At 34.7% G+C, this 21,569-nt stretch overlaps 1 protein-coding gene across 6 annotated transcripts in view; it reads right to left on the reverse strand.

The window, feature by feature from the left end:
- The window catches only part of pigs (GAS2-like protein pickled eggs), a 418,326-nt gene that overhangs the window by 161,837 nt on the left and 234,920 nt on the right, over window positions 1-21,569 (reverse strand). The window lies entirely within an intron of this gene.

Consider the following 21,569-nt stretch of genomic DNA (forward strand, 5'->3'; position numbering starts at 1 on the left):
GCCAAAAGTGTACATATCGCCGATCAATAGCTGTGCCCTGTGTTATACGCCCGATATTAGTTTTATTTTAGAGGGAAATATCCTCCTAGTGCTAGGGGACTTCAATGCCCATCATGAGCTTTGGCATTCCGCGCTGGCCGAGCAAGTTGATAACTCCACGTTTTGCACGGTGAATGATGACGCTCCTACGAGGATAAGAGGAGATTGCCACAGCTTGTCAGATATCACCGTCTTTTCGATTGGCTCAGACCACCTTCCTATCATCGTCTCCGTAAATAAAGCACTCGACTTCACAACGACTTTTCTAAACCATGGGAAATCTGATTGGCAAGGGTTCACAGAATTTACCAATGACCACATCAGAGCGTTGCCCGAGCCCCGAAAATGATAGGCGAAGAGGAGTGTGCTGCGCCGTATGAAACAGAACAGACCGTGCCACCGAACAGTCATGGTGGCACTTCTCCTATCGAAGACCTTCAATACCATCAACCATGCCAAGCTGTTTTAGGATATAGACCGAAATACTCTCCAGCCGTATTTGAAACGTTGGATAATCAAAAACAAGAATTCCAAAAGCCGTAGACTGAAAGTGGGAGTTACCCAAGGCGGGTTGATATCTCCGGAACTGTATATCCTCTACCTTTCTGACATTTAACACCTTCCATACGATCATTATCGTAATGTATGCCGCTGATTGTACGACCTTGGTGTCGGGTCCTATCGTCTATGTCATATATGTGATAGGTTAAATGTTTACATAGCTGACCTAGTGCAGTTCTTTCATCTGAGGAATATGAAAATATTTGCGCTAAATCCACTGCCGCGCTGTTCATCACTTGGACGGATAAAATGAGGCTCCCATTGAACATATTGTTCGATGGTGTACTGATTCCGACCACTAACTACCCCAAAATATTGGGTGTAATTTTCGATAGCATGTTTTAGTGCTTGTTGACCTCTTACTAAGCAATAGGCCGGTCGCTGGTAAGCTATGCGGCGCCAGCGTTGTATGAAAAGAATATTCCTGGCAGTTTGCCGCCCTAAGTACTGCAAAAGGGTGCCTCCTCATGAGACATGTGGGCCATCTTCATGAGGGGACGAAGGTTCCCCGATACCCACATGAAGAAGATGTGTATTGCGACCACAGTCACCTGTCTCCTGATTTTTTATGGACGTAACCAGTCCAAGTTGCAGAGTTTTTGAGTCTGGATACAGAGGAACCAGATCCTGGTAACTGAAATAATACACGAACGAATATATTTGCGTTGCTAGAACAGCAACAACTCACTTATCTGGTAATCTTCCTTCCCGTACAGTTAATCAAGCTCGAAGGACCAATGTTACTTTTCGAAGATGTTTCTCTTTGACACTCCCCAGAACAATTCTAGTGCAAAGAATTAGAACCCATAAAAATAGGTTTAGGATGACGACTGGTTATGGATTTTATTCTTTCCGATATTACGTGGACGGAAACCGACTTTGAGATATGGCTCTGGCGGGCGGAGAAGAATTTTTACGTTTTCTCTTTTATGTTTCATTCGAACATAGTTCAACTGAATGATTCACCATAATGAGCAACTAAATTATTTCCAAACCATTCATTTTAGAGTTGTGCGGATCCGGAGCGGATCGAACTTTCTAGTTCCTTAATATAGTTCCATAGTTCCGAGACAGATATAGTTTAACGAATTTTTCTCTTCTATCGTCTTTTTGTTCCAAATAGTTGCGAGACCGAAATAGTTCATTCTTTTTGTTTCCTTCGTTCTAAATAGTTCCGAGACCGAAGTGTTTTCATGGTTTCGTGGATAAATTGACATATAATTAAATAAATTGCAGCGAATAAACTGCAACGCAGAAAGATCGACATAGGCATTAAATTAAAGGAACGAGAAGAACGAAATTAACTATATGAAGAAAAGAAACTATATAAACGCAAAAGCTGGATATAGTTCCAATAGTTCCTTGTCCAGAATAGTACCTTGGAACTAGTTTGTTACACAATTACACAACTCTAATTCATTTTAGTTCACTAAGGAAACCCCTATTTGAAATGGTGTAATACTCAATTTTTATCACTTGCTGTTATGAACTTTATCACTGCTGCTTCGTTAGCCGACAATTCTCATTAGCAAAGTGCCAAAGTGTTGATTGGTCTCTCGTTTTTCTTTTTCCTTGGTCCACATTTGAATGGGAGAAAAAAAGAACAACTAAACTAAATGTACGTTTCCTTGAACTGATAACGACAAGTTTGATGCTGGTGCACCACTACTACACGCCGTCCGTTTGCCCTGGTGGTTGGTGGCCACACTATACTACAACTGGACCCTGTCCATTTTGTTATCAATCAATTTTCGAAATTAATTAAGTGCACCGGAGAAAATTGGAATTGATAAACTACAAGTTGTAGCATTTTCAATTTGCTGATGTTGATGATGTTTTTGCTTCTGTTTTTTTAACTGCTCCCGTTTACCAATATTACTATTTATCGCGGAGCTTTTTGTTGCTTCTTACACATTTTCGTTTACCTTTCCGTTCGTAAAAAAGTGTATTTTTTGCTGATTGGATTCGTTGAGATATCACCTTGGCTGTCACTGGGCAATTTACATGTTGGCAGTTTTACTGATAATTTGTAGTTTTTTTGTTTTTGTCGGCAGTATGCAATTAATAAATTTTATGTGTCGATCACACATAATTGGTTGGCTGGCTAGATAGTTGTTGTATTTCTTTTTTAATTAATATGGGAAGTTTTTTGATTTGTGAATCGAAGTCAATGGGAATTTGAAACTATGTTAAGGCTAAATATAAGTTGTCATTTGGAATAAAGGAAAGGAAATTCGAAGCTGAGGAACAAATTTCATAAATACCTCCTTTTAATGTCTTCTATGCAAAAGGGAATTTTAATTTAATAAGAATTTAAATGGTTTTCTGTCAAAGGAATATTTTTATTTTCTATATGAAAAAAATTTTGAAAGATCTTCTAACTGTAGAAGAAATTATACCTACTTTACTTCAAAACTTTTCTCACTCACATGCACCTACTGCCTTAAATTTTGTTTATTTTTATTCTCACACATTTAAGTCCTTTGAATATATGTAAAGGTATCCCACAACTTACATAAATATGTATCTCCATCTTTACTTTAAGGATAAACAAAAAGGACTTACAGAAAAAAAGTTTGGTAACAATTTTATTCAACAATCTGTCCAATTTGTAAATGTTTTTGTCATCTGTTTGTAGCATCAACTGACTTTCTTGGGGGTGGTTGTTGTACAATATTTGTTTGTCAACATAAATGTCAGTTACCACAAATATTTATGTCATCTGGTAAGTAAACAAAGCATTGTTGTTGAAGATGAGGATATTAAGATTATGCCACAGATATGTATCCCCAAAAGAAATTATGTGATTTTGTTTGCACCCCAGAAAAGGGTTGTTTTTCTTTGGTTTCTTAAGGGGATTTCATAAAGATCATGGGAGCCCATTTGTTTTTATTGGTGGATGCTGTTAAAAAATCTTATAGAATCTTCCTTGTTCGTCCTTCCGAAAGAAATAAAAACAAACGTAATTTGGTATCTCGAAATTTTAATGGAGAAAATAAAGGATATTAAAGCAAATTGCTTGCTGTCCTAAATAACTAAAATATTATATTTTAACAAGTTTTATTTTGAAGGATATTTTAGCATATCCTTAAGAAGATATCTTTTTTCATTTTACATAAAGCCAAAAGAGAAAGCGGCAAAAATATACCAGTTGGCCCCGTGCCAAATATAATGCTGTTATTATGTTGTCAAAGTATATTTTTCTGTATTTTATTCTGTTTGTTGTTTTTAAGGATAATTTTCCTTCCAAAACAAACTGAGAAACAACAACAAAGTCTATTAAAATAAATCATAAATGCACTGTTCAAAAATAAACTGTCGGTTTTTGAAAGAAACACCACACTTTAGCAAATCCTTTGGCTTATATTTTGACAAAGTGTATGTGCATAAAGTCCTTAGACTGTCGCCTGTCTAATTCAGAAAACATTTCCCTTGCTATTTTTACTAAGAAAAAAAATTGTGAAAAAGGAAAAACTGTTCTTCACTTTGTAGACTTTTTCAGGTGTAGAATTTACCAAGCGGCTAGTTACACCAACCTGCAATGATTTGATGAGAAAAAAAACAAGCACAGGGACATAAATAAGCACACATGACGACTCTCAACTCAACACACACCTTAAAATATAAGACAATTTAAGTCTGATTTACACTCGCACTTAAAAACGGTGTCACCATTGACGAGCCAAGGAGTTCAGTTGAACAATTCACTGAAGAAAACAGCTTAACTCATTCCATTTAAGTTTAGAAAAACAAGCAATGAACTAGTTCCAAACGACATTGAATCGACGACATAGGATCGAATCAGGATCGCAAATATAAAAGTAAATGTAAAGCACGAGTTTGGCTGCAGATTTGAATTAGAAAAAATATATGTAGTGTTTTTTATAAACCGATAAATGTTTAAATGTGATCTACCCTAAGATTGATTACCTGTTAGTAGCGTTAGAAGATCAGCTGATTAACAGCTGCAGTTTTAAGGATTGTTATGTTATGATTTAGTAAACAAATGTATATAGGGAAGATGATTATGAAAATAAAGTAATAAGTTATTGAAAAATATTTTCAAAAACCCACGCCCATTTTTAATCCTTTCGAAACTATTTTTTAAATCCGCGCCCATTTCTAATCCTTTCAAAACTATTTTTTTAAATCAGCGCCCATTTTTAATCCTTTCGAAACTATTTTTTTTAAATCCGCGTCCATTTTTAATCCTTGAAAATGTTTTATTTAAATCCACGTCCATTTTCAATACCTAAAAAATATTTATAAAAAATCCACGCTCATTTTTAATACTTAAAAATATTTTTAAAAAATTCACGCTCATTTCAGATCACTAAAAAATAAATTTAAAAAATCCACGCCCATTTTTAAAAAATCCACGCCAAATTTTATTCCTTAAAAAATATTTTAAAAAAATCCACGCCAAATTTTATTCCTTAAAAATATTTTTAAAAAATCCACGCCAAATTTTATTCCTTAAAAAATATTTTTAAAAAATCCACGCCAAATTATATTCCTTAAAAAATATTTAAAAAAAAATCCACGCCAAATTTATTCCTTAAAAAATATTTTTAAACAATCCACGCCAAATTTTATTCCTTAAAAAATATTTTTAAAAAATCCACGCCAAATTTTATTCCTTAAAAAATATTTTTAAAAAATCCACGTCAAATTTTATTCCTTAAATTTTTTTTTTTTAAATCCACGCCAAATTTTATTCCTTAAAAAATATTTGTTTTGTTTTTGGTTGAAGTTTCAATCTCATTTGATTGTTTTTAAGTCTGGAGTGTTACCCCCAATGGCTTAAACTTCATCATTACTCTCTATTACAGAGAGTAATGTTTTTCAAAACGAACTGACAGTGTTGCAAAATTTTACTGATCGCTACCAATATCATGATTTCATCCCGGCGAAGTGAATTATCAATTGGCTTCTCAGTTTTTGAAATGATGCCTTTTTAGCGAAAAACCGAACTCTTTAAGTGTCTAATATTCTCATATGAATGAGAATCACACTCACTTTTCAGCTTTTCCAAAGGAACACCAAAATCAAAATATTTTGCAACATGTCAGCACGTATCAACTAACTCATGATATTAGTAGCGATTATTATTGGTAGTGGTTACTCTCTGTAATAGAGAGTAATGATGAAGTTTAAGCCATTGGGGTTAACACTCCAGACTTAAAAACAATCAAATGAGATTGAAACTTCAACCAAAAACAAAACAAACAAAAAACAACGAATGGCACGCGTCGGGGAGATTTGTTTAAAAATAAAAACAAAATTCCAACAACAACCTCACAGGCAACAGTGTTGGTGTTCTTTTCAACTCACAGAATTCGAAGAATTCTTAGTTGATACGTGCTGACATGTTGCAAAATATTTTGATTTTGGCCAAATTTTATTCCTTAAAAATATTTTTAAAAAATCCACGTCCGATTACAAATGGAATGAAAAATATATTTAAAAATTCCAAGAATTTGAAAAATATTTTTAAAAAATGCACGTTTATTTGTAACCTTTTGAAAAATATTTTAAAAATATTCACGTTTATTTGTAACCTTTCGGAAAATATTTTTTAAAGATCCACGCCTATTTATAATCTATTGAAAACTATTTTTAAAAGATCCACGCCCACTTGTAATCTTTTGAAAACTATTTTTAAAAGATCCACGCACTCTTGTTTTGGAAAATATTTTTAAAAAATCCACGTTTTGGAAAATATTTTTAAAAGATCCACGCACTCTTGTTTTGGAAAATATTTTTAAAAAATCCACGTTTTGGAAAATATTTTTAAAAGATCCACGCACTCTTGTTTTGGAAAATATTTTTAAAAAATCCACGTTTTGGAAAATATTTTTAAAAGATCCACGCACTCTTGTTTTGGAAAATATTTTTAAAAAATCCACGTTTTGGAAAATATTTTTAAAAAATCCACGTTTTGGAAAATATTTTTAAAAAATCCACGCTTTGGAAAAAATTTTTAAAAAATCCACGCACTCTTGTTTTGGAAAATATTTTTAAAAAATCCACGTTTTGGAAAATATTTTTAAAAAATCCACGCTTTGGAAAAAATTTTTAAAAAATCCACGCTTTGGAAAATATTTTTAAAAAATCCACGCTTTGGAAAAAATTTTTAAAAAATCCACGCTTTGGAAAAAATTTTTAAAAAATCCACGCTTCGGCAAATATTTTTAAAAAATCCACGCTTTGGAAAATATTTTTAAAAAAATCCACGCTTTGGAAAATAGTTTTAAAAAATCCACGCTTTGGAAAATATTTTTAAAAATCCACGCTTTGGAAAATATTTTTAAAAAATCCACGCTTTGGAAAATATTTTTAAAAAATCAACGCTTTGGAAAATATTTTTAAAAAAATCCACGCTTTGGAAAATATTTTTAAAAAATCCACGCATTGGAAAATATTTTTAAAAAATCCACGCTTTGGAAAATATTTTTAAAAAATCCACGCTTTGGAAAATATTTTTAAAAAATCCACGCTTTGGAAAATATTTTTAAAAAATCCACGCTTTGGAAAAAAATTGTAAAAAATCCACGCTTTGGAACATATTTTTTAAAAAAACCACGCTTTGGAAAATATGTTTAAAAAATCCACGCTTTGGAAAATATTTTTAAAAAATCCACGCTTTGGAAAATATTTTTAAAAAATCCATGCTTTGGAAAATATTTTTAAAAAATCCATGCTTTGGAAAATATTTTTAAAAAATCCACGCTTTGGAAAATATTTTTAAAAAATCCACGCTTTGGAAAATATTTTTAAAAAATCCACGCTTTGGAAAATATTTTTAAAAAATCCACGCTTTGGAAAATATTTTTAAAAAATCCACGCTTTGGAAAATATTTTTAAAAAATCCACGCTTTGGAAAATATTTTTAAAAAATCCACGCTTTGGAAAATATTTTTAAAAAATTCACGCTTTGGAAATTCTTTTTAAAAAATCCACGCTTTGGAAAATATTTTTAAAAAATCCACGCTTTGGAAAATATTTTTAAAAAATCCACGCTTTGGAAAATATTTTTTAAAAATCCACGCTTTGGAAAATTTTTTTAAAAAATCCACGCTTTGGAAAAAATTTTTAAAAAATCCACGCTTTGGAAAATATTTTTAAAAAATCCACGCTTTGGAAAAAATGTTTAAAAAATGCACGCTTTGGAAAAAAATTTTAAAAAATCCACGCTTTGGAAAAAATTTTTAAAAAATCCACGCTTTGGAAAATATTTTTAAAAAATCCACGCTTTGGAAATTTTTTTTTAAAAATGCACGCTTTGGATAATATTTTTAAAAACTCCACGCTTTGGAAAATATTTTTAAAGAAGTCCCCGCCCATTTTTATTCTTTGGAACATTTTTTGTAATCTTTTGAAAAATATTTTTAAAAAATCCACGCTTTGGAAAAATATTTTTAAAGAAGTCCACTACCATTTTTATTCTTTGGAACATTTTTTGTAATCATTGAAAAATATTTTCAAAAAATCCACGCTTTGGAAAAATATTTTTAAAGAAGTCCACGCCCATTTTTATTCTTTTGAACATTTTTTGTAATCTTTTGAAAAATATTTTTAAAAAATCCACGCTTTGGAAAAATATTTTTAAAGAAGTCCACGCCCATTTTTATTCTTTGGAACATTTTTTGTAATCTTTTGAAAAATATTTTTAAAAAATCCACGTTTTGGAAAAATATTTTTAAAGAAGTCCACTCCCGTTTTTATTCTTTGGAACATGTTTTGTAATCTTTTGAAAAATATTTTTAAAAAAGTAAGGAAAAATATTTTAGAAATTTTAATCCTTTAAAAAAAATGTAAAAAAGGCACCCCCATGTTTAATCCTTTAAAATATATTTTAAAAAATCCACGCCCATGTTTAATCCTTTAAAATATATTTTAAAAAATCCACCCCACGTTTAATCCTTTAAAATATATTTTAAAAAATCCACGCCCATTTTTAATCCTTTAAAATATATTTTAAAGAATCCACGCCCATTTTTAAACCCTTAAAAATATTTTAAAATATATTTTAATCCTTTAAAATATATTTTAAAAAATCCACGCCCATTTTTAAACCCTTAAAAATATTTTAAAATATATTTTAATCCTTTAAAATATATTTTAAATAATCCACGCCCATTTTTAAACCTTTAAAAAATCCACGCCCATTTTTAAACCTTTAAAAAATCCACGCCCATTTTTAAACCTTTAAAAAATCCACGCCCATTTTTAAACCTTTAAAAAATCCACGCCCATTTTTAAACCTTTAAAAAATCCACGCCCATTTTTAAACCTTTAAAAAATCCACGCCCATTTTTAAACCTTTAAAAAATCCACGCCCATTTTTAAACCTTTAAAAAATCCACGCCCATTTTTAAACCTTTAAAAAATCCACGCCCATTTTTAAACCTTTAAAAAATCCACGCCCATTTTTAAACCTTTAAAAAATCCACGCCCATTTTTAAACCTTTAAAAAATCCACGCCCATTTTTAAACCTTTAAAAAATCCACGCCCATTTTTAAACTTTAAAAAAATCCACGCCCATTTTTAAACCTTTAAAAAATCCACGCCCATTTTTAAACCTTTAAAAAATCCACGCCCATTTTTAAATATTTAAAAAATCCACGCCCATTTTTAAGCCTTTAAAAAATCCACGCCCATTTTTAATCCTTTAAAATATATAACAAAAACATCCACACCGATTTTTAATCCTTTAAAATATATAACAAAAAAATCCACGCCCATTTTTAAACCTTTAAAAAATATTTTGAAAAATCCACACCCATCTTTAATCCTTTAAAAAATATTTAAAAAATCCACGCCCATTTTATAAATATTTTTAAAATCCACGCCCATTTTGAAACCTTTTAAAAAATCCACGCCCATTTTTAATCCTTTAAAAAATATTTTAAAATATCCACGCTCATTTCTAATCTTTTGATAAATATTTTAAAACATCCACGCTCATTTTTAATCTTTTGATAAATATTTTAAAATATCCACGCCCATTTTTAGTTCTATGAAAAATGTTTTTCAAATCCACGCCCATTTGTAATCTTTTGAAAAATACTTTTAAAAAATCCACGCCGATTTGCAATCTTTTGATCAATATTTATAAAAAATCCAAGACCATTTGTAAACCGTAAAAAATATTTTTAAAAAAATCCACATCCATTTTTAACTTTTAGTCCCGTAGAAAATATTTGTAAAAATCCATGGCCAATTTAAATCTCTTGAGTAAGTGTTTTTCCCTTTCATTCCTCGGATTTTGTGCATTCAGAATTTGTAGTTCTTAGAACAACTTTTTCACAGCCTTAACATTTGTAGACTTGTGTCCCGGCCTAGTTCTTCCGCTTGTTATGGCACGTCAAAACAAAAATTCTAACAATTTTTAGTTTTAGGCATATCATCATAGTTCGGTTTGTGCTTCCTGCTTGTTAGCCTTGTTAAGTGGGGCGGTGGTATGCACTAATAAACATCATGTTGAGACTGACAAGACCTCTCTCCTGTTTCTTTGGCTTTGTACAAATGCCATAGTTATGTGGGGTTATGTGTTTTCATAACAGGACATCAACTATCTGCCACCATAAAAATGTTTAGGAAACATATTGTCGGTTGCTCTGACTCGTACACCTGAGGCCTGATGTCCTTGCGAGGGCACTTTTTTAGGTTTTGTATTATTTTTGTGTTAACTATAATAGGTTTAGCAAAAAGTTAAATAAGGATATGTGAACTAAATGTGAGAACTTTTCTAGTTGTTTTATTTTTCAAACAACTGAGAAAATAAAAAACTATGACAAAGTCCTTGTCACAGAATTGGTGGCATAGGTTTCAGCTAAGGTAAGAGGAACAGGGCTGCTAAGTGACTGTTGCAAGTTTATCTGCTGAATACTCATATACCGTAATAGTAGTGAATACATTTGGCTTAATGACACTCAAAAGTGTACAAGTGGAAATGAAATACATGCCACTGCAATGCCTATTTTTTCCAACCTCTTTTCCAAGGCCTTAGCTGGCTTTAGAAAAAAGTCCATTATAATTTGTTGTCATTTATGGTTGATGATGAGGTATTTTATCCTCTTTTTTGTGGTGGCATTATGAAAATTTCATTTGCTAGAGATACTTGCTCACCCGGTTCGGAATTACTGCATAAATGCCATAACCTGCAGTGTCGTTTTTTTTGTGTGTTTCTTTCAAAGTGAAAATTGAATATATCATAGCAACCATCCATCCATATATTCAATGAATTCAGCTAAGCTAAACACCGCATAACTAAACAGTAGCAGCACCATGAGCTCAACAGGGTTCTGTTTAGGCGATAACCCTTAACAATGTTGCACCACTTTGCATGCCTGCCTGGTGGTGGTGTAGTCAGTTAGTCAGTCATCAGCCTTTACATTTAAATATTGCCATACCCCGTTGGCAAAATAATCATCATCCTCGTTGTCATCATTGTCACCATCTTCGTTCATTTCAGATTCAGTTTTTTTCCTGTGTTCAGCTCCAACATTGTTGCGCTCGCTTCAAACACTTATCTGTCATACCATGCAAATGCAATTGCAGCGCTATGACTACTCAGCTTGTTGGAAATATCCTTGGAAATATGCAATTGAATGAATTTTGATTTCCTCTGTTGTTTTAAGTATCCAACGTTGTTGTTGTTTGCGCTTATTTTTTGTGTAAGAACCCTGTTGCGAATTTGTGGGAGATGAATTATTGCTTGAATGTTCTTTTTTGTGCGGTAAACCACTATCATCATCGCCATCCTCGTCATTGCATGCATGAATGCATTAAGATATCCTATTAGGAAAAAATTACTGATATGGAGAAAGGGTGCTATTGATTGGAATAAAAATATTTTTTATAACCTCCACCATATATAACTTTAGCGTCCACAATAATTGTGCTGGAAGTCACATAAGTGTAATTTTTCCATAGGCAGGTCAAGATCGAATATGAGCTATATCGGTACCATCGGATTTAAGATATTTTGAGGATTTTTTGCTAAATTTTTTGGCCGACCTAGCTGTAATGTGACATTTGAGGGTACCAGTGGTCACAAAACTTCCTCACAAAAAATTGTCAACATAGGTACATATTTTGGAATATACCCCATATTTCGGCACCTCCGGATTTAAGGTATTTTAAGGATTTTTCGCTATTTTGGCATAGCCCCCATATAACGGTACCGCCCGATTTTAGGTATTTTGAAGATGTTTGCTATATTTTTTGGTTCCAGTGGTCCCACAACTTCTCCATCAACAAATGTGGACATAGGCGCACGTTGCGGTTTAGCCCCCAAATAAAGGTACCGTCCGATCTCAGCTGTTTTCGAGTTTTTAGCTAATCGAATTAACTAAAATTAGGCTGTTGGAGTTCACGTATTCAAAACTTTCTCCACTTGAAATTTCGGGCATCTAAAGATTCCTTGTTTTCACAGCAGATGACTTTGATACCCCTGTGTACGTCGAACTGGGCATATTTGGGAGGTTCCCCTGTGAACTCGATGTCCGTAAACGATTCTCAATCAGCAGCCATCGACTGTCACTGATCCTGCCGTCGGGTTCAGATCTATCGATGACCGCTACCCAGAGTTCATCCGGTATCAGCGGTCTTCTAGTTTTCATAACAAGTCCGCTACCGGTGAGAGGAGATTGGAACGACACCTTTTGGCTCAAGTTTCCCTAACAGGTAGTCTTGGCAGTCTTGCTTCCCGATCTCATTCTTTTGGCAGCGGACAGAGGAGGAGGATGGTTTGGTCTAGAGGTGTCGTATTTCGTGGCACTAGAAAACACGACAGAACAACAAATACGGACATAAACAACACTTTAGCTAAGACCAAGTATTAAACCCTTTTAGCTTTGCTGTGTCGTGTTTTCTAGTGCCACGAAACACGACATTCGCCAACCTCTAGTTTGTGTCTCTTGGCCTTGATCTATCCCTCTTCATCGGTTTTTTCGATGAGGTCGGTAGCATGTTGGTAGGGTCCACACACCCAGGTGCAGGGAGCGATTCCGGGGGCAGGCCTCCCAGACCTCCGTTTCCATGCTTTCACATGGGACTGATTCACCTCTGCTACACTAAACTCCTTCGCCATTGAGGGTTGCCCAGTCTGTGCCTACTTGAAGAAGGTGTCGGAGTCAAGAGAGGCAAGTCTGTAGGACGCTGAGTAAAGCAAATAGCGCTCCTGTTTTGACCTTTGTGGGCTACAGGAGTCAATGTTGGTGTTGAAGTCAGCATAGCTTTCTCGGTCATCTGGTGAGATAGAGCCTATTAACTTCAGGACTTATCTGAGTAGGTGAGGATGTCTCAGGTCAAACTTCTCACCACCTTGAGATTGATCTTGATCAATTTGTACTCTCTCATCGAGATGGTCGAGGGTTCTCTGCCAATGCACTTCTTAAGGTAGTACATCGATCGACCTACGATACGCTCTCTTATCCTTAGTCAACCGATTTACATTGCTGTCAGAGGCGCTGCGAGCCTTTTCTGCCATGACTTTGGTCAAGGCTCTATCTTCAGTAGCTTCCTACTCCTGCAGAATTTTTTTATCGGCTCCGGTCAATGAACAGTCCTCCCGGACAGTCGACGACCCATAAAAGTTCAAAATATTTCATGGTGTAGGATGTAAGAAGTTCGGTCCGTTCGAACTTAAAGCTATTTTATTTGTTGTTGTTGGTTGGCTCGAGGCGACAATAATCATTGATTTTCAAAAGTATTGGATGGCTCGATGAATTTTGAAAGGTTTTTGGGGGAGTGGAGGAGACAATAATAATCGATTCTGAAAGGTTTTGCGTGGCTCGATAGGAAAATAATCATCCACTTCGAAAGTGTTTGGTGGAAATGGTAGTGAATTTTAAACGGCATTAGGAAGATCGACGGAACAATAGTCGTAATTTTCAATTCTGAAAGGCTATGGGCAGACCAAGGGGAAATAATCGTTTCTGAAGTTTGGATGAAATTTGGATGAAAATTTTAAATCTTTATTTAAAACAACCTGAAATCGATCAACTGTGCCTTACAAACCATCACTCCACCAAATGTCTTCCTCCGAAAAGAAACGTCGTACAGAAAATGATTTATATAAACATGTGTATGGAAATAAATAAAACATATTTCATTGCTGTTGTTGTTGTTGTTGCCATTTTCATGTAACAATCCTTGCATGCTTGCTTTGAACGCACTTGGATGCCGGGACATGGATTCATTTTCTCTGGTTGGTTATTAAAGGCTGGCTGACAAGTACTGATGCTACTGCTGATGCCGATGCTATTGCTGCTGATATTCCTTCCTTACACATCAATGATTACACATTTCACCAAGCAGGCAGGCAGGCGGCAGGCAGGCAGGCAAGTTGTCTTTGTTATTGACACAACAGGCACAATTAGTTTCCCCTTGCTTCTCCATGGGTCCTGTGACAATTTTTACATACCATTGTTTACTTGATGTAGTGACAATTTTACATGTTTTTTCTTCGTTTGCACACTCACACAAATGATTTCATGTGACAATACATGTGTGAATGCATTATAATTTGTTTTAGTTCATTGATATCTGTTGCATTATTGTTTGTTTGCCTGCGTTGCGTTCGTCAACAATATTGTCATCACTGCCTCCTCCATCATCATCATCATTTTGCATTGCATTATTGCTCCCAGCAATGAATAATTTCTTTCTTTTCTGAAAATAGCTCTTTGTTTTTTATTGCTTCGTTTTATTTTTTGCCAATAAGTAAGAGAGGGAGGAAGGAGTTTCCATTGGGCTCCATTACTAGTGCCGGCAATGAATGTCATTGCCTTCCCAGACAGGGAACAAAGGAATTTCTCTCTCTTGCTAGTTTTAATTATTTCCTGTGAACAATAACATTATTTTGATGTCGTTTTTTTTGCATTTAGAAACTAATTAAAGTCTAATGGATTTTTATAATGGAATCGTCGTCTATGGTTGAAGTAAGAATTCCAATGAAACCCTTTTTGTCGCTTTGGGAGTGTGAGGAAATGGATATTGAAAACAAAAGGAAATGTCTAAGAATTTAGTTGTTTAAGAAAATAAACGTTTTTTGCGTTTAGTTATTGGAAGAGACCAGTTCGCTACAATTCGCCTATAAGCAGAGTAATTAATTTCAATCAGTCTAATTGATTGGCTAGACTTCGCAAGAGGAGAAAGTTAAGGATATCAAAAAATGCAAACTATTTAAGTGGAAAAATGGAAAAGAAGATATTGCATGTGCTAACCAACTAAACTACTCCACTCTTCCTAGATAAGGTTAGGTTAGTTTCGGAGATGCGCAGATGCCGTTGTCGTGGACGACTATTTCACTCGGTGACCAGCGGTCTATTGTGTTCTTGATGAAAAGAGAGAAGAGGAAAAGGAAAAAACGGAAAGGGGACAAGTAAAAACGGCACTAAGTTCGGCCAGGATGAACTTTTTATATCCTCCACCATAAATTATATTGAAACCAACGGAGACTAAATACGAAATTTCGCCTATTTCGGTTGGATTATATGGCAAACACCTTCAAAATTCCCAAAATCAAAAGGTACCGTTCTTTGGGGGCTATATGAAAAAGTGGACTTATAGCGATAATTCTCTGCATTTCGGTTGAATATTATGTCTAAAATCTTCAAAATGCCGAAAATGCCCCGAAGATACCGCCGGGGACTTTACCAAAACATGGTCCTGGTCGGTGGTATAAAAAGACTAAAAGACTTAAAATACTGAAAATCGGAAGGTACCGTTCTATGGAGGTTATATAAGAAGTAAAAAAATGTCAGTCGGTTTGGCGACAGAGATGTACCCTCGGCTGGTGTGAGCACATCAAATACCGACTACAAACCTTTTTCACCAAACATTATTTTCCAATATAGACCTTCCGAAGTTTCGGCCAAATCGGATACTCAATTTCAGCAGTCATTTGAGTTGGTGCAGACAGAGCTTTTGGTACATTATCGCAGGAAGTATGAACTTGCCGCCGAAAAAAATTTTACTCTCATAAAAAATTTATGACTATCCGAGAAGAGTTCCTAAACTGCACTTATGCCACAAGTTTTAAAATTTTGTAGGGGAGGTACCTGAAGGAGTGGACCGATATAGTCCATATTCGAAGCTCTTACGCCCATACAAACTCAGTGTGTTTGGAGAAAATATTACGTGAATATACCTGCCCCAAAGCTATACTAGGTCGGGGGTTCTATGGAAGAAAAGTAAGAGACAAATTCAATCTCACTGGGACAGTGGCATAGAAGTTACTGGATTGATTCAGACTCTTCCTTGTCTTCACAGAGCCTGTAGTACTCAATAGTGTTGTTCTCCCAGTGGTTTGTTATAGAGCAGTAGTGGCCAGTAATAACCTCTACATCAATTTTGATCTCTGTTTTTGCTAAGTGATAGTAGGGCTGAATGTCTACGCCTTGGCACTACGGACCAGATTGACTTCGATACCTTGCATCCAGGTTTGCCATGCCAGATCCTTACGGCAGAGCGTTGGACTAACACAATCCTCCACCTGCAGAAAACAGTCAGAAGACTGAGAACCATGTCTCGCTACATTTTTCGACAATATCGAAGTGTCCCGGTACCAACAAAATTTTACAACCCTACCACAAATTTTTAAGACAGAAAGGATCTCATGTCTTTAGATCAGCCTGGCTATCCAAACATGTCGTAACTACTCTACCTGCATGGCTATCCGGATTTGGTTTGTCCGGAATCCAGTCATTTCTATTCGGGATGACTACTTCAAGTTTCACCCTCTCTCTATGAGTTGTTGTAAGCTGGCTTCCTACTCGTTGTAGAATGTTTGCATGTCCAAGGCTGTTGAGGTGTTATTTTTACTACTCCATTAATTAGAACTGATGCTACTCGCTCGATATTACCTAGCTTGGACAGGTTCGAATTATTGCTCAGGGCATGCCACCTAATAAGACATCCATTTATTGAGATAGAAGGACAGTGGTCTGTCTTATACAGTCATGTGGCCAGAGACTCCACATGGAATATAACGCAGTCAGCCACTTTTCGTGCGTTTCTTGGAGCTTCTTTTTCATCTTAGTCGACGGTCGAGCACCATTCAACTGACTTCATTATGAGCTTTGGCATTCCGTCCTAGGCAATGACCGGAGGGGTACAGCGCTGGCCAAGCAAATTAATAGCTACACATTTCACACGGTGAACGAAGACGTTCCTACGAATATAAGAGAAGATTGCTACAGACCAAACCAAAAATTGTGGCACCTGGTCTGTTCATGCCGTGTCTGGCAACACATCATTTCCCTTGGCTCAAACCACCTCTCCATCAAAGTCTTATTTAATAGACCACCCGATTATATAATCTCTGATCGCCGTACTTTTGTGAATCATTGAGAAGTTGATGGGCAAGGGTTCCGAGAATTTACCAATCACCGCTTCAGAGAGCTGCCCATTCCCACAGATCCGTGGGTAGCTGAGAGATTTTGCCGCGACATCATTGCAGCTCGCTAATTACCTGCTGGTCGAATACCCGAAATGATACCAAATTTAACAATAATTTACCAACGGGACTAGAAAATCGTCATTATGGCCCAAGAGTTAGGGAACTTGCTCTTGAAGTCAACAGCCTAATAGGCGAACATAAACGAAAAAGTGTCTAGATAATCTGAAGCAACATTCCCGAAGGACAAGGTAGAAGAGAGACTTCTCTCATATTAATGAGTGTATGTCAATTTATTTTTTCTCAATGATATAATACCTACTTTTTATCGCCGAGTCCTAACGGCGTGTCTTACGACTCCACTTGTAGAGAAGTTTCGTCATGGCTTAAATACTCAGGAAATGTCGAAAACATTACACTGAAGGGATTTGCCACCGCCGAAAATGTTGATGTTTTGGTCAGGGATTGAACCGCAGACCTTTTGAGTGCAAGGCGGATGTGTTCATCACTGGGCAACAGTAGCTTTCAGCAGCATTAAATTAATTATGGGCAACCGTTAAGGATGATAGAATGGCAGATACTTACAATGCGGCTGATCGTCGCGTCGGCATACATAAGTGCTAGTTTAAACAGCTGACTTCGTGTCGTTCTTCCATCTGAGAAATCTGAAAATATCGTTCCCTAAATCCACTGTCACGCTGTTAACAAGAGGGATGCCTGAAACGAGGCTCCCGTGGACAGATTGGTGGATGGTATCCTGATTCCGACCACTACCAATAGCAAGAAATGGGGTGTAATGTTCGTTCTCTTCTCACAGCTGTTTGCGACAAGATCAGAAGTAGTAACAAGGTTCTCAAGTCAACAGCATTTCAACAGCACTTGTGGTGCTGACAAAGAAATCTTGTTGACCTCTTTTAGTTACTGAATAAAAAATATATAAAAGTATCAGATGACCGACTGAATTATACTGAAGCGACCATCGACTGGAACAATTGATCGAAAGAAAAGAGTTCTGAATATTATAATCGACTGGACTAACTTCCTTTAAGATGATATATTTTCTTAGTCCGCCTAATATTATATCCCGTGGTTTCTCCAATAATATAAATGCGCTTTAGTGCTCTGTCATACTAAGTTTATCAAAGATTTCAATACCATTTATGTCAAATAAACTAATATTGAGTTGTATAAATGTAAGTTCTGGTGCACATGGCATTCAAGGTAACTTGTGATTGTTTTGTAAACAACGAACGGTATTAAATAAGGGTGTTTACAAATTACTGACAGATGCTGTCATTTGAAATGTTTACATAGTCAACATTCCCAACAAAAATTCCCATCTTTAGCTTAAAAACCTTCATGGACAAAAGAAAGTGTTAATAGTTTATAACCAAATTGTTAAAATTCTCATCTCGTAAGATTCTGTTTTTAACAGCGTTTGTTTTATCCTAATTTCTCGGCGGAAAGAATTAAAAAGCTTGATAGTGTCAAGTCGATTTGTTTATATAGTAAAATAACATGTTTCTTTCTAATTAATAAAATTCCCATAACTTCCAAGGGATCATAAAAGAATAGGCCATAAAGAAACCTAACAACTTGAAGCAGGAAGTAAATTTTATTATCTTTAACATGATTTGATGAATTGAATGTTTATTTGAAAAACCAAACGCAGTTTTTTCATTCTGAAAAACTTTTAACAACATATGGTCAACAGAAGTCACCTATCTCTGCAAGCAGTCGGGAAAATCTCTGCTGATTATTTATTTAAAAAATTAACAAAACATTTGTAAAGCAAATAAAATAGTGAGGGAACAGCATTAAAATCCCAAAGAAGGAGATTCATAATTCCCTTCGTTGCATCTTAGAATGTAGTTTTCTTTATTTATTCTTTATCTGTCTATGTCATGGTAATTGAAGATGTAATAGCTTAAACCACAAAAACTGCAGCAGCAGTACCATCACAACCAAATGGAAATAAATCAATGTAAACATTATAAACTAAACTTTTTACTGCGTTTAGTGATTTTCAGATATGTTGCTTTTTTATGTTTATGTTTTAATGTTTGTTTCCTTGTTGTTGTAATTCTTCATAAATCGCCTATTGCTGCTGTTGCTACTGCAGCTGATTAGAAGGCAAAATGTTGTAAGGCATAATTTATGGGAAAGTTCACAAGTTCTTGCTGTTGCTATGTGTGTGTGCGTTTATTCAAATAAACCTTAATGTACTGCAAAGTGAGTGAGTGGAAATATAAAGTATTATCGGTTCATGGGATAAGAAGTGACATTGGAATTTTTTGTTTCAAAATGTATTTGGAAATTTAAAAATGTTCATATAAGAAACTTTAACATATGAAGGGCTATTTACGTTTTTAAGGGAGCCAACGAACTTCTTTGTGTGTACTAGCAGTGTCATTAAAAATGCATAGTTCAATTGTTTATTGCATATTTCAATAGCGACAATGTTATGTAAAATTGTCAGATGTATACATATATGGGTCGTCAAACTCGAATGTAATTACACAAAACTGAACCATAAAAAGTTCAATTGGTTCAAACTGTGCCCATCGTGGCCCCGTATGTATAATGAAAACTAAATATGAGTTCTGAAACAACAAAAACGGCGATCTAACTTAACGCCCAAAATGAAAATGGGCGTTATGTCCGCCCCCATAGCGGACCCATTGGGCGTTATGTCCGTTTTCCAAAATAAAAGATTTTACCGGTTCATATAGTAATATACAGATTTATTTAGGAATAAATTTGAATTGTTTATTCCAGAAATAAGCTTATTGAAATCCTATACAAATCTCTACGGGTTTTCCAACAATTTGTCGGCAAAATTTACACAATAGTAATGTACCTTGTAACATTCACAACTTTGTAAACCTTCAATTTCTTTTAAAGGTATTTCGGATAAAACTTTTTCTGAGGGGTAGATTGGCTTTCATTTCCGGATTCACTGTCATCTGTAGATGTTTTGTCTAAAACCACTGGGGAGCTATTGTTGATCTTATTGTTATTTGTTTTTTTGAAAGTTTTTTTTTGTGTGCCTTGACATTTCTATAGTAAAATACAAAATTGTAAATAAAAAATTGATATACAGAGCAAACCTGAAAATGCTGGAAGCGATTGAGCAAACGTCAGAAACGGTATATTTTATAAAAAAATGTCAATCAAATCATTTTTAAAATCTACATAACCATTATAGAACCTGAAAGACTCTACCATTCCGACATTTTTAAATTTTTTTTTGTTTTTAAATTTTGCAGATATTTCACAAATAGTAGATTATTGTAGTTTCTGGAACAGAGCAATTGCTGCATTACAAATATTAATTTTAATTCATTAAAATATGAAAAAAAAAACACATAAAATAATACTTTGGGCGTTAGTGCACTTACCAAAAATGTTTGGCGTTGTGTCCGATTTTTTTTGGGCCTTATGTCCGGAGGTAGGGCTGATAATATCCAATTTTAATTTGGACATTATGTCCTTGGGCGTTAAGTCAGGTCGCCAAGAAAAACTATAGAGAAACTGAAGTCGCTAAAATGGCGCCCAACATGGGATATTCAATATTTAACATTTACAAATGATGTACAGATATGTATGTATGTGCATATGCAGACTTTTCAACGATAAAAGGTGTACAAAGTAGTAAGCGGCTTAAACGTGTATTACATTAAAATATTTAACTTATAAATCCCGAATAGGTAAAAGAGGGCGTTCACCTCTTAAAGAGACAGTTGGAAGATTTGTAACTACTTGCCAAGTTGATTGATGTTCCAGATATTTAGTTTAATAATGAAGAGATTTAAATGGCGCCCAACGCGAGTCTTGCCGTATTACAATTAAAAAAAGATGAACATTTTTGCGAGTTCAATCACCATCGAATATCAATGCTGAATTAAAAAAAAAAAAAAAAAAAAAAACTAAAAGAAAAAGTCACTAAAATGGCACCCAACGTGAAACTCCCATATAGTCCATGATGACAAGTTTTTGGCTCAGCTTTTTCTATCTACGGGCCGAGTTCCGTAGGACAGGTCACACATAATCGGGATTTTTTAAGTATGTAATTTCATAATTTTAGGCGCTGATTCCTGAGATAACTGAACTCAATAAAACAATAAAAAACGTCTTTGTGATAAAAATAGGGAAACGTAATCAAAAGGCATGTCTGGATGGATTAAATCAAAAAAGTATACAAAGTATTAGACGTCTAAACTTTCTAACATATTGCAATATCTAGCGGCCGAATAACAAGGTGTCTAAAAGAGGACACACACTTGAGGATTTGTAAATACTTGCCAAGTTTAAGTTGTTGGTTTCCTAGATAAGCAAACTGCTAATGAAGGCGCTTAAATTGCGCGCAACGTGAGGCTTGTCATATTACACTTGAAAAAATTTGTGTTCAATAAATATTGCATATGAATGCTGAACTGAAGTCACTAAAATGGCGCCCATTAGAATATATGAAGAAAAGCTCTTTCAATCTAATAGCTGAATTCCGCGGGATAGGTGCCCAAAACATGGAAAAATTAAAAATTGACCCTCTTAACG

Source organism: Musca autumnalis, unplaced genomic scaffold (assembly GCF_047663935.1).
Source record: "Musca autumnalis isolate F117 unplaced genomic scaffold, ASM4766393v1 scaffold_3, whole genome shotgun sequence".
Taxonomy (NCBI): domain Eukaryota; kingdom Metazoa; phylum Arthropoda; class Insecta; order Diptera; family Muscidae; genus Musca; species Musca autumnalis.